Source organism: Mauremys mutica, chromosome 2, assembly GCF_020497125.1.
Source record: "Mauremys mutica isolate MM-2020 ecotype Southern chromosome 2, ASM2049712v1, whole genome shotgun sequence".
NCBI lineage: Eukaryota > Metazoa > Chordata > Testudines > Geoemydidae > Mauremys > Mauremys mutica.
The window spans coordinates 134,077,034-134,091,346 of NC_059073.1; the positions used below are offsets into that span (position 1 = coordinate 134,077,034).

Sequence of the window (14,313 nt, forward strand, 5' to 3'; positions counted from 1 at the left end):
CAGTTTTGGACTAAGTCAAACCAGGCAGTATACCTTGTGACCTTGATTTTGGAATGCTTGTCAGTTAATTCAATACTGCCCTTAATCATCTAGTTGTTCTTGAATCTTTATAGAGACTGCCTGGTGTCATAGTTGTCATGGGGAAATCTGGAGATTGTGACTCTGGAGTTGGAAGGGTTTGGCACTTTCCTCACCCAGTGGGGTTTGAGAGGAGGGGCAAGTCCGTATCGAAGTGTTTACGGACCGCCCATAGAACGGTCTTGGAGCTGAATATCCAGTCTGTCTGCAGACCCAGAAAACCACACTGTGTCCTTAGCTTACACTCAGTTTGCATCGGGGACATAGGGCAGTCATCAGGACGCCTGACTTACACACTCCTGTGTGCTCTCGCTCTCTCTGTTTCACGCAGCTCCAAGCACAGGTGGACAAGAATAAAGTGTCAGGAATATCAAGCAAAGAAGAGAAAAGAAGACATGTCACTGAAGATTGCAGAGAAGGAAAGGGACTCTGGCCATAGTAGCCTCCCTGTAATCATGCCTCAGGTCATGTAATTACACTGTATGGGGCTCTCAAGCCTTTTCATACCTTGAGCAGCATGACCGCCCTGCAAGCAGGGTCCGGGTCTGTTTGCTTTTTGTCCTTTTCACATTATGCTCCGTTAGCTGCTAGTGAGAGTGACTGCCCTGTAACCAGGGTGCAAGTCACCTCCCCCTCGCTTTTGAGGGAATTGAGCGCTTTGATGACTTGAGCATGTGACCGCTCTGTAACTAGGGTCCAGGTCTTTGCCCACTTGCTCGTTTGGCATTACGCCTTGTTGTGGCCCTGTAGTCAGGATGACGACCCTGTAATCAGGGTAGAAGTCATATTCCATTTGCTTTTGGGGGATACTGAACTCTTTGGAACGATGAGGTGTGGGACTCAGCTCCCTGTAATTCGGGGTCTGCTTTCTTCCACCTGGCTGTTTTGGCATCGTGCTTGGCTGGCAATCTAGTCAGTGTGACCCCCTCTAATTGGGGTGCATGTCACACCATTCTGAAGTATAGGAAATACTTAGCCTTGTGATATCTTGAGGAGCGTGACCTCCCTGTAATTTGGGGACAGGTCTCTGCCCTTTTAGTCACTGGCTTTATGCACCTTTATCGTTCTAATCAGAGTGACCACCCTTTAATTAGGGTGCAGGTCAAATCCCTCTCATTTATCAGGGATTAGGGTTATTTTAGGGTGCTTACGAGCATGACCACCCTGTAATCAAGGTTCAGGTCTAATGTTGTCTTCTGTGATTATGCTCCTTCATTCAGCTAGTCAGAGTGACCACCTTGTAATCAGGGTGAGAGTCATCTTCCCCTCACTTATGGGAGCTACTGATGTCTTTCTTACTTGAGCCGTGTGACCTCCCTGTAACTACGGTTCAGGTCTCTGTCCTTTGCTCTTCTGGGATTGGGTCTTGTTCTCAGCCTGGTCAGTATGACTGCCCTGTAATTAGGGTGCAGGTCATGTGCCTCTTATTTAGGGAGGACTAGATTCCCCTTAATGCGTTGGGCTGAGTGACCACCCTGTAAGTAGGGTTCAGGTCTCCTACTTTTCTTTTTCTTGTGATGTATTTTCCATTAATCGGCTAGCCCAAGGGACCGCCCTGTAAGAAGGGTTCAAGTCCTTTCCCCTTTGGCTCCTTTGGGTTGTTGGGCTAGTGACTTTCACCCCACCCTGTAATCAGGTCTTGTCCCTTTTCCCTTTGTTTTTTTTTGAGGGGAGGAAGATTGGTTGAGTTTAACTCTGAGGGTCGAGTGACCCATTGCGATGAGCTCTCTTTCTGTTCTGGGAAGTCCCTTTTTTTTGTTCGGATGTGTTTGTGAGAGCACGTGATACAAATGGGTGTGCAAGCTTTTTAATTTTTAGTTATTTATTTTTATTTTTTTAAGTTAAATCGCTGCAGCGCTTTTTCTTTACTCTTCTCAGAATCGGAAAAAGAGCTCAAAGTGTTTTAATGTATTTATCCTCCTCCTCCCCACAAAAGGGAAGAGTAAGGGCTCTGATGTCATCATGTAGTCCCTTGGACAGTGTGACCTCCCTGTAAACAGGGATCTGGTCTCTTCTCTTCTGCTCTGTTTAGGTTGAGCTCCTTTTAGTGGGATGATGGCAATGACTTGCCTTTAAGGAGGGCAATGTAAGTCAAATGCCTGTGACTCACAGGCAGTGCAGTATCCCCTAGTACTAGGGCAGTATAACCTCCCTGTATCCAGGGTTCAGGTCTCTGCCTTTCAATCTTTTGTCACCATGCTACTTCAGCCAGTTGGTTTCAGTCCTGACCCTGTAATTGGGGGAGAATTGGTTTCCCTCTCACTTCTGGGGGATATTGAGCTCTGTGGAACCCTGAACAGTGTGACCACCCTGTAACTAGGGTAAGGTTCTTTGCCCACTTGCGCGTTTGGCATTATGCCATACACTGGCCTACTAGTCAGCGTGACAACCGTGTAATCAGGGTGCATGTCACAAGTGTCTGCAGAATAGGACATATTTTGCCCTTTGATTCTTTGAGGAGCTTGACCTTCCTGTAATTCAGGTTACAGTCTCTATTATTTGGCTAATCCCAGTGACCACCCTGTAATCAGGGTACAGGTTGAATCTATCTTTCGAAATCTGGAGGATTAGAACCATTTGTGTTACATGGGCAGCTTGACCTCCCTGTAACCAGGGTTTGAGTCTCCTGCCTTCTTCGGCACATACTATGCTCTCGGAGTCCGAAAGGCTGCTGATTTTGCTGGTAAGATCTGAAAAGGAGGGTCCTGTTAAAGTTTTGAACTAAGTCAGTCCAGGCAGTATACCTTGTGACCTTGATTTTGGAATACTTGTCAGTTAATTCAATACTGCCCTTAATTATCTAGTTGTTCTTGAATCTTTATAGAGACTGCCTGGTGTCATAGTTGTCATGGGGAAATCTGTGGCTCTGTAGTTGGAAGGGTTTGGCACTTTCCTCACCCAGTGGGGCTTGGGAAGAGCGGCAAGTCCATATCAAAGTGTTTGCGGACCGCCCATAGAACGGTCTTGGAGCTGAATATCCAGTCTGTCTGCAGACCCAGAAAACCACACTGTGTCCTTAGCTTACACTCAGTTTGCATCGGGGACATAGGGAAGTCATCAGGACGTCTGACTTACACACTCTTGTGTGCTCTCTCTCTCTCTGTTTCACGCAGCTCCAAGCACAGGTGGACAAGAATAAAGTGTCAGGAATGTCAAGCAAAGAAGAGAAAAGAAGACATGTCACTGAAGATTGCAGAGAAGGAAAGGGACTCTGGGCACAGTAACCTCCCTGTATTCAGGCCTCAAGTCATGTAATGGCACTGTATGGGGCCCTCGAGCCTTTTGATACCTTGAGCTGCATGACCGCCCTGTAAGCAGGGTACAGGTCTGTTTGTTTTTTGTCCTTTTGACATTATGCTCCGTTAGCTGGCTAGTGAGAGTGACTGCCCTGTAACCAGGGTGCAAGTCACCTCCGCCTGGTTTTCGAGGGACATTGAGTTCTTTGGTAACTTGAGCAATGTGACCCCCCTGTAACTAGGGTCTAGATCTTTGCCCACTTGCTCATTCGGCATTACACCCACTAGTCAGCGTGACAACCCTGTAATCAGGGTGCATGTCACAAATATCTACAGAATAGGACATTTTGAACCCTTTGATACTTTGAGGAGCTTGACCTTCCTGTAATTCAGGTTACGTATTCAGATTAGCTATTTGGCTAATCCCAGTGACCACCCTGTAATCAGGGTACAGGTTGCATCTATCTTTTGAAATCTGGAGGATTAGAACCATTTGTGTAACCTGGGCAGCTTGACCTCCCTGTAACCAGGGTTTGAGTCTCTGAGGCCCTTTGGTCTCTTGGCCCTGTGCTTTCTTCACAGCCTGAGGCGAGTGACCGCCCTGTAATCAGGGATCTGGTCTTTGCGCTATAGTCTCTTGTCACTAGGACAAGTGCAGCCAACTGTTCTGAATGAGTACCCTGTAAATAGGGTACAGGTCTCATCAGACCCTCCTTCTGGTGCCCCATGTAACTGTTTCCAGAGTCCTGGGCCTTCGCACTGTTTCCAACTTTCCTGGAATTCTGCATCCAAGTTTCCTGCCTTCTTTCCCACTTTCTGGGATCTTAGAGATCTGATATCCATCTACTGTTTCTGGTAAACTCAGAAAGTGAAAATCACGTCAGTTTTGTAATAAGTGTGTATATAAATGTTTCCGTTCATTTTGGTATCCATGTCTCTTTATTCCATGATCTCTGGATCATCTAATTCCGGTTCTGTTTTGTTTTTTGGGTTTTTTTTTAATTTTTTTTTTATTGTGTGAAGACTTTTTAACTGCTTAGTGCAGTGTTTCTGAACAACTGAGTTTGTGAGCTGACACTTGTCTCTGAGATCTCCCTGACACAATTTAAGAAGGGATGAAGCCAGTCCCTTGTCTTAAAAAGTTTGAGAAACTATAGCTCAGTGGCTTAAGCATTGGCCTGCTAGACCCAGGGTTGTGAGTTCAATCTTAGTCCTATAGTTATTAATGGGAAATTTGGAGCCTTTGGCATTGAAATAGGGTGTATTTAATTACATTCCTGTTCCTTTCCCTTTATTTTGCTAATCCAGTGTGCCATCTAGAGTTTCTTTTCTTTAAATACATTGATAGTCAGTTTTAGTTATTTCCCTTTTACATTTGAGGGATTGTTCTCTGTGAATATACATTTATTCCTTTTGTGGTTCTATAGCTATGTCCACTTTATTGATTCATTCCAGAGCTTGAAAGTATTACCAGTAATTTGAAAATCAGTCTCCTTTTTCAATAACCGAATCAATATTTTATCTTTGTGTCTACTTCTTTTTGAAATTTATTTTGTACTGTCTTTAAACATTTAACACATGTCTGTTATTTGTATCTAGAATTTCAAATAGAATTTCAGGTCTGCTATAACTCTTTTTCACATATTTTATATCCTCTTAAGGAGAATTGGACAAAATGGAAGTACACAACCAAAAAAACAAGAAAAGAGAAGCTAAAGGCCTGTGAAACATAAGAAAGGAAACAAATGCTGAGAGCAAAGTATAATTGTGTGAATTTTTTCAAAGGTAAATCATACTATAAATCACATAATGAATATAAATTCATCTAACAAAGTACATTAATAGATTTCCTTACACATTATTAAATATTTCTTGTGTAGCATCATTAGCATGGCATTAAAATAATATTTTTGTTTTCTCTTCAGGTTTATACCATGTCCAGCAGCATGGTATATGAGTGCATTGGAAGGACAAATTGAACAAAATGACTAGCATCTGTCACCTGTCAAATGCTGATTCATGTTAATAGACAGTATATAACAAACTCTAAAGCTCAATTACTTGTGGCACCACAACACTGCATGAAGACTAGAGAATAGTTTCCTGCTACGACCTTTCAGTTCTGTAACTACCTGTGCCACACAAGAACTGATATGTCATCTTATTTTATAATCACCTATGTCATCTCAAATTGTCTTTTACTAATGAATCCATAAAGTATGCTTTTGTGTATCATACTTTCTTATGCAGATAGAAAAGCAGGATGTATTTTTTTATTTAATTCATGAAATTTAATCTTTACCATTCTTTCATGAGTCATTTTCATGTCATTGCTTGGTCATTTGGTCTTCTGTTTAGTAAGCACTCAGTTTTACTTTCTTAAAGTCTGCTGCCTACTCCAAGTTGTTCAAAGCTCAAGAACTATTTGAAAAGGATCGAAGAAAACTGAGATGTAGGGTGGCCACCCTGAAGGGTGTTGGGAAACCTTTTTCAGTAGGCACACTATTCATCTTTCTCCTTTCTCTCATCCCAGAAAAAGTCCATTTTTGATACCAAATCAGTACCATAGCTATGATGCCATATGGAACTGAGCTAAGTTTCTACCTATGGCCAATGAGAAATTGTCAGTAGAACTGATTATTTGAATCTAAATGTTGATTTCATGTACATACGTAACCAAGTATTTAAAATGTATGTTTTACCAAGGTGACTACCTGATTTTATGTAAAACAGTTACACACATATTAGAAAATATATTCCTTTGATTTAAGTGTGTGACTTATATAGTTGAGTGACTAATGCTTTATATACTCTTTATTTTTACTAACAGGTTTGTCACTAGATACCAAGGAATAATTGTAAATCTGTAATACAGAGACATTAAACACAGAAGCACTACAGGATCATAGCTCACTATTATTAATAAATCAGAATTTCCTACTCTAAGTGCAAAGATATAACTGAAGGGAGGGCATGTGTTTGTATTCTCCACTCACTTCCAAGGCTCCCCCCCCCCCAGCAAAAAAACCTGGTCAAGGTTGAAAAGATGACCGTTTACTCCAGCTAACATCTAACAATATTTTGAAAGCTCTGTATCTCTCACACATTGCTAAAAACAAACAAACAAAACTAAATGTTATTCTGGAAACTGGCAGTTACTCCCCCCACGTCACAACTTTCAAACATCTATTCTACTTAAACAGTCACACCAACCAAACTGTACCACACATTCAATTTTAACTTTGCACCTATTGTGTTAGAACAAGTAGACTATTTTTTGGTAGTTGGGTATATTGATGTACGTGGTAATAGTGGTGTTTTAATGGGTTTTTATGCTTATTGAATTAAGTGGATGCTCAAGGATGATGATGTGGATGTTTTATGTAGGTATTTTTCTATGAAGTGTTAGTATTTTTGTAGAGGTGCAGAATTGTGATTGTGGCTGTTTTTCAGATTTTGGTGTAGTGTCAATTGTTGAAAATTTTAGATGTTTTTGTATATGTACATTATTAGATGTATTTAGAGGGCAAAGTTGAGGTTGTCTGTTTGGTACAATTTTATTGGTGTGAAAGTTAATTTAGGGTAGGTGTTTGAAATCACTTAGGTTTGAATTTTAAACTCGACAGGGATCCAGGACCCACCTGGCTACCTCAGTTCTTATTGTCATTCCTAATTTCAAAATCTGGGATGAAGATGACCTGGCAGAATAAAGATATATCCAGATACTTTCAAGAATTTAGCATTTCTGCAGCATTAGGGGATCCCTTAAACCTTATTGAGCTTTTTAAAGTGTAATTGTGGAAAACTCTTAACTTCTACTTCTGCCAGTTAAGTGTTGACCTGTATTAAAAGATTTATACTGGTAGTTGATTCTGTGCTCCCTAAGATGATTTTGCTAAAATCGCCACTTTATGATGTGAGAAATGAATTAACTAGGTTTTATTATACCTACTTGATAAAAGTTGGAATATTCCATGTTAAATTCATAGATTTAGCTTTATGACTGTCATATCACCTTATTTTGCTTTCTGTAACTCTGTAATAATATGTTTATTAATATGTATGTAATTAAATTAATATATTGTATACATTCGAGTTTAGTCTTGTTCTATCTTTGGCTAAACAAAAAGGAATCTGATAAACTTGGGAAGATTTTTATCATGAATTTTAATGTAATTATTATCTCTTTTTACCTTTTTTCGTGTGGTTGTTGGAAGTAACTACCCTGTAATGGTGCAAGTTTTATTTTTCTCTTGCATCATATTTTTTGGCAGACTGCGGTGTGACGTTGAAATGAGGATGAAGATCTCACTGCCACTTAGGTGCATAAAGATGCCATCCTTGAGCTTCTAAAGTGCACAAGAAAGGGACTTTGGTTCCTTCATTTCCCACTAGCTTATAGATTGCTTGAGATCTGCAGGCCCTAGAGCTCACTTCCTGGGCACAAAATATGAGACCACTGTGTCTGTTGATAAGATTGACCTGACACTGGCAAGGTCTTCTGGTTTCTGCAGCATTCCAGTTCAGAATTTTTTTTAAAAAGTTGATTGAATTAAATATCAAAATTGATATTACATTAACCTCATGTTTTTTTCAGAAATTAACTTTTACGGTGTATCAAATTTTCATTATGCATCTACATGTGAAGTAATGTGGTCTAATGGTTTAGAGTACTGGACTGGGATTCAGGAGACCTGGTTTCTATTTCTGGCTCTGCTACTGGTCCACTGGGTGTCCTTGGGCAAGCCACTTCACCTCCATGTGCCATTTTCCACATTTTTTTTTTAAAAAAAGGTGGGGGGGATGATTGTACTGACCTCACTTGTAAAATGTTTTGAGATCTACTGAAGAAAAGCACTAAACAGATATTCAGAATTGTTACTAAAAATGAGACTCTATATGGGTGGGAGAGAACTAGAGATTAGCTTTCGTAAGGGGGCTTGAATATATAATTCACTATGTAAGCATTAATTGTGTTAATGCTGTGAAGAAAACTTTCTTGGTGAATAATGAATTAAAACAGACTCTCTCTGGGCATTTGATAATTCATTTCTAGTGTACCAGATGCTTTTTGTTCCACTGAAATCTGTATGAGGATGTACTTTTGATTTATTACCCTTGCCCTGTGATTTATTATTCAAAAATGGTGAACTAGGAAAGCAAATACTCAATATTAGGTGATTGTTCACCTGCTGTACAAAAAGCAAGTGAACAAAGTATAAGGAAAGGCAGAAGCAGAAGGAAGCTATAACTATATAGATAGTGTCATGCTGTCCAGAGTGTCTCATGACTGAGTGCCTACCTCAGGGCAGACTGTCAGAAAACAGGGCAGACTCCCCAAACTGGTGGTGTGTTCTACAATTAAATTTCACCAAGCTAGTAAAAAATGTGAACTCCTGGATCACTATACAGTCTTACCACAAAATCACAGGCCATCCCCTTAGATTCTCCAGTCTATCTTGCCATCCAAACTGGACTTCGTGATAAAATGGTTACTTAAACCAAAGATCATACCACATCAGGTTGCTCCCAGTCCCAAGAGACCTGTCACTTACTCCAGATCAATTGGTACTCTAGATCTTACACCAAAGAATGCTAATAACCAATTCTGTAGTAAATTAAGTAAAGGTTTATTAACTAAGGAAATGAAAGTGATTGAGAGGTTAAAGCAGGTAAAATATATGCACAGGGGAGTCACAATTTGTAATTCCAAATGGTGGCAGTGATATAATGAACTGTCAGTTTCCCAAAAGTCTTTTCAGAGTACCAAGATTGTATCTGGGGATCTACACTTTGCATTTAGTACACTTCCCTGTAAGAGTCCAAACAGTCCAGAGATGAAGGACCTTTCCCTGAATCCATGCCTATAATTTCTTCTGACAGAAAACAAGCTGACGGGGCCATTATCCCTCATTGACTTTCCTCTGATGACAAAAAGTAAGGAATACATTTGGAGTCTTTGACCTCCGATCATCACATACAATGGGCGCTTGCTTTGAATTTATCTCTTTTCTGTTAGAGTTCTTCATTTGCATTCTACAAGATGTCTTTCCCCTTTGATTGGTTATTTAGTTACGGGGTATACACAATATAAATGTTTGCAACTACATTATAACAAGATATGGATAAGTGAAAACAATGCAAGTAACATCCCATGAGTTTTCATGAAGTTTAAACACCAAATACACTCTTATACATGTAACAATCACTTTGATCTATACTAATACACAAGAGAGTTGACCTGGGGCTTCAGTATGAGCTGGCACCTAGGCTGCCAGCATCAGAGATGGGATTAAGGAAGATAGTCTTAGTATTCCAACAGTAATCTTTGTAAAATATGTACCCAAAATGGCTTTAATCAGCCTGCAGAAGAAGGGATTTCCAAACAGACTATCTTGCCACTGAAGTTGAATCAATTTGAATTTCACAGCACTGTAGGTCTGCTCTGCACTGTTCACCATTGTGATAAGGTAATAGGAGATATACCAATCTCCTAGAACTGGAAGAGACCTTGAAAGGTCATTAAGTCCAGCCCCCTGCCTTCACTAGCAGGACCAATTTTTGCCCCAGATCCCTAAGTGTCCCCCTCAAGGATTGAACTCATAACCCTGGGTTTAGTAGGCCAATGCTCAAACCACTGAGCTATCTCTCCCCCTGGCCAAGTACTGATTTTTGCCCCAGATTCCTAGGTGGCCCCCTCAAGGATTGAACTCACAACCCTGGGTTTAGCAGGCCAATGCTCAAACCACTGAACTATCCCTCCCACCCGGTGCTGTATCGAGTAATGGCATATCCTACGTATTATAGTATTATAGTGATTGGTACCCTTAAAGCCAGGATGGATCTAGTATCAGGGCCTAAAGGGCTCTGTGGCCTTGTTTTCACTAGAAAAAAAGGGTGAGTTCTAAATGCAAGGTAAGATCCTACTGAAGACATGGCAATTTGTGATTTTGACAAAAGTTAGCAGGTGAAGCTAAAGACTGTAGGGGAGTCTACGGTTTACCTTGACCAGCTAACTTGTGCTAAAACTACAACCTGCCTTGTTTACACAGTCCACGTCACTCCATTGATTGGCACTTGAGTTGGCCTAGCCTTAGTGTAAGCAGCCACACTGCAAAGTTGTACTTGAGGTACTGTGTCTAGACTGGTGCTGTTCTTGTGTGAGGCTATAGGACTTCTGGGGGAATAGTCAATGGATTTTTTACCTCATGTTAATTTCTGTTAGCTAACAAGAATTAAGAAGACACCTTTTTTTCCTAGGTAAGACGCAACCAGTGTGTCTAGCTGTGCACATGTTGCCAAAGTGTAAAAGAGAAAGATACCCCTCCAGATATGTCAGAGGTAGCTACAGTTGCTTCTTGATTAAAAAGAAATTTATCATTTTAGCTTTCATGATTGTACAAAAAAGCTTGAATACGAGCAACCACAAGGCAAATAAAAATAACTTTTTTTAAAATTCTCATGATATTTTGAGTGTTGACTCATGATTTTGGAATGCTTAGAGTTGGCAGTCTTGTGGGAATGGCTGGCTGCAAAGCACTTTTGAAACTCTGGCCTTTGTTTAGGTGCCTAAATGGGAGCTAAGCACTTATGACAATCTGGCTGTAGTTGTGAGTGCTGAGCCCTTGAAAAATCTGGCCCATAGTGACTTGCCCAAGTGAAACATCTCTGAACTCTGGAAAACCTGTCTCTAAGAGTTTAATTTACCTTCACAGGTACTGTCACTTCCAGTCTCCTGTGGAGAAATCCAGGGCTTGTGTTGACAGGCTAAGAATGCTGCACTATTCACCAATACCAAATTCACTGGGTTTGGTGGGTTTTTACTGTTGTTGTGTTTGATATATGTTTTTAAGTATTTTACCAATATTTTCACTAAAACAGTTGTGGGTTATTGATAATGCAGTAGATACACAAGTAATTTAACAGTTATTTAATGTGAAATCCACCCCTTTTCACAAGGGCAGAACAAGGCCCAAATACTACTTAAGTCCTACTTAAATCCTCAAAATATGGAATAAGTGGGCCTTAAACAGGCTGTCTGTCTGCACAGAGGTGAATTTCCACTCTTTTTCCTCAATGTAGGTGTGACCTAGTTGATCTAAATGACATGCATTTTTTATTACCCACGTTTACAACATTATAGTTTTCTCCAGCTTTTGCAATGATTGCTTGTTTCTGTCACTTTGTTATCATGCTCTCTGATCGATATGGTATGCTCAGTAGAAATGCTTACTTGGGTATTTTGTGTTATCTCCTGTGGCCTACACATTTATAAAAATATGATCAGGTCATGTTCCACCCCGCTAGGCCTGTTTAATAGACTTGCAGCCAAACACTACATACTGTGGATTATCTTCTCACTAAAATCCAGATGCGGTACTGAAACAGAGGTCTGCTCAGTGGAAATTGTGTAATTAGCTGAAGGAAACCTGCAGGGTTTTTAAATGCAAGTCTGATTAGGTGCCAAGTTGAGGCTGATGTCATGCAATGGGTTTGGGGACAGATTCTGTCCCAGCTCACCATTTCCCTGAACTTTGTGCAGTCATTTATTCCAGTGAAAAATGAGTGTACAATAACACCATTCATATTCAGCAGTGTGTTATACTCTTTTTGCAGTGGTGTAAATAACTACATGAGGTGCAGGACAACGGTGAATCAGGGCCTCCATTTCCTGTTATGCTGGTGTAAATCCAGTGTTATTCCACTGATGTTAGTGTAGTTATTACAGATTTATACAGGTGCTAAATGAGAAGCAGCATGTGGCTCTTTAAGTAAGAATAAGAGGTTATGGGACAGTGAAATTGGTGTTACACTTCAAAAATATCTCTCTCCTTTGCATTTCTCCCAACAAGATTATTGGCCAGATTTTCATTAGTGCTCAGCAGTCAGTAGCTCGCACTCTTTTCAAAAATTGCCAAGGCCTTCTGAAAAGCTAGCTACACCTGTTCAAGCAGTTCCATCTTAATCTCTCCCTCTCTGTTTCTCAGTAGTTTGAATTACAAAATTGGCTCAAAGCTCCAGACTGCTTCACCATTGGCCTGACTTGCAGGACGCAGGCTCCAAATGCATGTAGCCGACTTGACCATTGCACTAGAAAGGAGCAGAACCATCTGTGATGTCAGTGGACACCAGTGTTCATAGGAGGAGAATTTAGGCCCAGGATATTTGTTTGTTTGTTTTTCAGCAATGGGACAGTAGCCTTGTGGTTAAGCAGCTGGCATAGAACTCAAAATATTTGGGTTCTTTTCCCTTTTCTGCCATAGACTCCCTGTGTGATCTTGGCCAAATTGCATGGATCTCTCGGTTCCCCATCTTTAAAATGCTGTGCATTCCTATGTGTTTGTATAATATCTAGCACAATGGGACCCCATCTCAGATGTGGTTTAGAAATGCTATTGTAATAGAAATAATAATAATAATGAATTGTGAGTGGAAGGTAAGGCCTTCATAGCGCCTTACCAGCAATAGCAGGTAGTATGGTGATTATGTAGGCACTGCATCCATTCAAGAAAAGAATGATGGTCTAATGGATACGGAACTGTGTTGGGAATCAAGAGACTTGGGCTCAATTCTTGGAGTTCTCCCAGACTTCCTACGGGACCCTTGGCAAGTCACTTAATCTCTCTGAGTCTTACTTCCCTACCTATAAAATGGGGATAACAGTATTTCCCTACCTATCAGTGGCATTTGGATAAATACATTGTGTGGGGGATGCATATGTGGTGGTGGAGGGTGCCTTTCCACCTGAGCAGTTGTGTATTCTAATCCTTTTTCAAGGGCAATCATGTCCTATTTAGATCCTTTCCAAAGTGTCACACATTGTGATTCACCAAGAACTTAAGAACAAAGCGTTTTGATCATTTAAAAAAAAATTAAAAGTAAAGCAAAGATATTTGTGATGACATCTTTGATGTTTTATAGATTAAGAGACTGTCTCTCATGAATAATAGTAATTTCTTCTTCATCATCTATTTTTTCTTAGTTTTGGGAATTTTCATTAACCAAGATTAATACTAACTGCAGATTAATTAAACTGACTTACGGAGTCTAGTCTTCCCATCATCACCAGTAGTAATTAATCAAGACCATCCATGGTTTTTAATAGCATTAATGATCTGATTCACCATATTATTATCCCCCACCGCCACCCCCTTATATTAGTTCTATTATGCACAGGCAATGGAGCTCCTTAAAACAATATCAGGAGGACATATATAGAAACTTAAATTAACCTTTATTTGCACTGTTCCCGTAAGAAAATGTCTTGTTCTTTCTACATAATTGCCCAGCGTCATTTACCACTGGCCTGTGTGTCTGAACTCAGCATTCAGAGCCCCTATTCTGTTCCATAAATAGAGGCTTTTACAATGAAGCCAAATTGCGGAGAGAGAACATTTATACAAAAAGAAATGTTCTCGGGCTAGCATGTTCCCATTTACCCCTCTTGCTATTATTGTACCCTTGATTTGCAACATACTCAGCTTGGACCTTACAAACCACAACAGAGCTAGGAGCAATGCCCATACTACCACTGAAACCAAACAGAAGCCATAGAAGCTCATAGAAATAGGCCTGTTGGTACTGGTGTATGAACGACTTTGACTCTGGACAATGAACAAAAATCTGTGTCAACTCTGTTAGATCTGGCTTCAGCCTTCATCAGTGCTGGTCATACAGCATTGATGACCAACAGCATACAAGATCTTCAGTAGGTGAATGAGTCGATACTACACTGAGTCCACTCACTCCTGAGACAGATCTCCAAGAATCACAATGGGCACATACTATTCAGTTACCAGGACCTTATACTTCTGTGTTCAGTTTACTGAAAATCTGTAGAAGAGTGAAGCATACTAACTCCTGATTTCTGCTTCTAAGCCTAATTTTGAAAGGCAAACAAACACCACACATATAATACAATGAGATATTACAGCATTTGGCACCAGTATAAGAAACTGGATGGATGGGCAGATAGATGGATCCATCTAGTATTAATATA

The 14,313-nt window shown here is 40.3% G+C and overlaps 1 long non-coding RNA gene across 1 annotated transcript; it reads left to right on the forward strand.

The window, feature by feature from the left end:
- The first annotated feature begins 2,698 nt into the window (after positions 1-2,698).
- LOC123362700 lies at positions 2,699-7,361 on the forward strand. The gene is made up of 4 exons (XR_006576524.1): positions 2,699-2,761; positions 3,192-4,169; positions 4,976-5,099; positions 5,240-7,361. It is a non-coding gene; the product is annotated as an uncharacterized LOC123362700 (long non-coding RNA).
- The last annotated feature ends 6,952 nt before the right edge of the window (positions 7,362-14,313 follow it).